Raw genomic sequence first — 3728 nt, 5'->3', positions numbered from 1 at the left:
TATATATATATATATATATATATATATATATATTTATTTATTTCTGTATGCATGTATGTATGTACATACATATATATATGCACACACCTACATATATACATACATGCATGCATGCATGCATGTATGTATATTTTAGTCTATCCATGTATGTATCGATCAGTCTATTTGCTCTGCTATCAAGTATTTTTATGCGTATAAAAGTAGAGCTTAGCATCTACATTTCACACAACTTATCTGTGTTGTTCTTGTACTTCCATTCTTTTATATCTGTTCCGTCACTTATCTACCTACCATTTCTCGTCTTTTTATTTGTCTTTTCCGTTGATATTTTCGTCTCTTTGTTTCTGTATCCTTATATCTTAGTATCTCTTGCTCATTCTCAATATCTCAACAGCCTAGATAATATATACGGCGAACAAAACCAAATCCACAATAAGGTTGATTTCTTACGTAACGAAAACGAAAAAAAAATATCTATCTTCACACATATTTAGAGAAAGGAACTAGGATTATCTGATATTCATGATTAGGAAGTAGGTTATGTGCTTCCTTTCACGATTTTTTCCCCTTTTACTTCACGACGCAATAAATTTAATAATTTCAAGATAATTGAGTCGATTAATTTGGCAGCCAGAAAAACACTACCTTAAAAGTAAACAGCAATAATTAGAACAACAATAATAGTGGCTGAGAAAACTTGTATGCTGTCATCAGATTTGAGTGAAGCATAGGTCAAATCGAAAAATACGATGCGTGTTTAAAAGGACATATTGATGTAGTCCTATATACATTTTTATCTGAAATATAGAGTGGGACAAGGCTGAAGTGTCTTAGATTATAGATCTAGTCTAATCTATTGGATCATGTTTGGTCTGAAGTTAAACATCGACAACAACCGCTATAGCTTTACCAATGATAATACCTACCACAGAATGAATAATCACAATGCAAACAGTTATATGCAGTGCAGCGACAATAGCAAGAGTATTGCAGCAGCTTTAATAGAACTGCAGAAACATATCTGCATTTGAAACAGAAATGTCCAAAACAGTAATTAGAGCAGTTATAGCATCAATGAGGATAATTAGAAATGATACACCAGCTACATAGCAATGATAAAACAGCAACGGTAATCAAAATAGAAAGAATAGATTTAAGATCAAGGATTGTGTTAGTAATATAACAACTACAAAATGAATAAGAGCAGTAAACGAAACAGAAACAACAGCTAAAAGAGCAGAAAATACAGCGGTAATAACAGCTATAATAACAATGAGATTATACACGATAGAAATAACAGCTATGGTAACAAAAACATCAACAATCACAAAAGTAGGCACAACAGAAATAAGCTCTATAACGGCAGCGACAACAATAGCCACAGCAAAAGGAATAGCATTAACAACAGTAGCAGTAAACATTACAAAAGTAACAGCTACGACGGCAATCATAACAGAAATGAAAAATGCTGTAAGAAAAACAATAGCTATAACAGCAACAGAAACAACATCTATGGTAACAACAGTTGCAATAACACAATAGCTTTATCAGAAATGATAACAACAACTGCTGTAAGGAATGCAAAAACAAAAACTATAACAAGAACAACACGGTCAGCATCTTTAACACAACATCGTCGTCAGTAAAAGCAAAACAAATCAAAACTAAAGTAATCACAGTGGATGCAGCAATAAGCATAACAGCCATTACAGCAACAACAGGGATAACAACAACAGCTACGCCAACAATAACTGCAACACCATCAACAACCATATAATCATCATCAACAACAACAACAACAACAATAATAGCAACAACAGCAACAACGACGCGAACGAGAACAACTGCAACATCAAAACACACACTTTTTCAGTGTCTGTAGAGTAGGATGTAACATTAAGCGTAAATGAAAGAAGGGAAATAAAAAGAATAGTTTAGAAATCTTCGTGAGGTTAGACGTGTTCTAAAAGAGACAAATGTGGAGAATGGCATGTGTGTAAATGGGCAATAGTGCATATTGCATGCACCTTTGTGCTGCAATGCAGTGTATTTATCTGGTTTTGGCATCGCATGCAACGTATATTCACACGGAAAGCCATTTTAATCAGTTTTGTATCTGTGTATGTCGTTACTTTTCCTTATTTATGTGTATGCGAATGTATGTGCCATGTACGTACAGTGAATGAGTCAGTGTGTGTGTGTGTGTGTTTGTGTGTGTGTGTGTAATTGTATATATGTGCGTATGCATTTGTGTCTGACTTTATTTGCATATATATATATGACTGTGAATCTATTTGCTTATATACAGAAATAAACATATATGCAGACACACAAATAAATATACAAATGTAATACGCAGCTGCACCTCACACACGCGCACACACACGCACGCACACACGAATATATATATACAGTGATGGAAAGAGCAAGCAAGAGAAAATGACACTCACACGTAGATATACGTTATTTACAACGAAAAAGAGGAAAGTTATTCAATACATTTTGTGAAGTATATTTATATGTATGCAGCTTATGTAGTTTACCGTTACATTAAATTCCATTTTATTTCGAACAGGAAGGCACGTTGTACTGTAATGAAAATGTTTCTTTATCTAAGATGGTATCGGATTCTCACACATTCATTTACACAGACCACATAAGACACTTGCAAACTTTGGTAATTTCTATCTACGGAAGAGCATTTTCTTTAAGAAGAGACATCATACTTCTTGGTGGCAATATTTTGGTAGCAGAAATAATTTTTGCTTGACTTAATAACCTTGATACCTCTAGTGGCGAATGGTGTATAGACAAAAAATGTTCTTTCAGAAGAGAAATGTCACTTATTTATTCAAAGGTGGAACTAAATGTCAGATCTGGTCTTACGTAAGGTATCAATTGCTAAATATGGGAGGTGACTGCTAGGTTGTTTGTTCATTTGGTTTGCAGTTCGAAATCCATCGTCACAAGGTTACTTTACAAACTGAAATATACGTATTTCTTTACTATAAGACGTAGCAAGAAAATATCTTCTCGCTTCTTCGGGAGACCATGAAGTAATTTAATAACTTTAGCTTCCCAACTGTGCATAAATAATAAATGCCGTATACATTTTCCTTTGCAGTAATACGTAATACTTACCTGCAACTGAAGTCAATATATTTCTTTTTACATCTAGACATTTATAAAATGTCTAGATACCATTTGAATGTGCAACTGGTGATTCTATATTTTCTTCTGCATGCATTTGGATCCAAGAATATTTAATCATGTCTCTGTAGTTACATTCAAGTCTTTCTTTGAACGAGTGTGGATCTGATAGACGGAAACTGAAAGAAGCTTGTCGTATGTGTGTGTGTGTGTGTGTGTGTGCTTATGCGCGTGCGTGCATGCATTTTGTGTTTGTGTTTGTACCTTGCTACCGCTTGACAAACAGTATTGGTGTTTTCACGTCCTCACAACTTAACGGTTCGGCAAAGAAACCGATAACAAGCACTAGGCTTAAAGGAATCGTGGGGTCGATTTGTTCCACTAAAATTCAACCAGGGCGGTGCTCCACCAAATGACTGAAACAAGTTAAAGAGAAAAATATTTAAACATTTTCGGGCGTGAATGCAGATATGTAATCCCAAGCTACTTATATGATTTAGAGACCTGATTGAGGTGGAAAACCTTTACAGGTTAGTGGCAAAGAAGTCGTTACATACACACGCACGCACGCACGCACG

The sequence above is a fragment of the Octopus bimaculoides genome, chromosome 8, assembly GCF_001194135.2.
Source record: "Octopus bimaculoides isolate UCB-OBI-ISO-001 chromosome 8, ASM119413v2, whole genome shotgun sequence".
In the NCBI taxonomy this organism is placed as follows: Eukaryota; Metazoa; Mollusca; class Cephalopoda; order Octopoda; family Octopodidae; genus Octopus; species Octopus bimaculoides.
Note: the sequence above shows the minus strand (reverse complement) of the source record.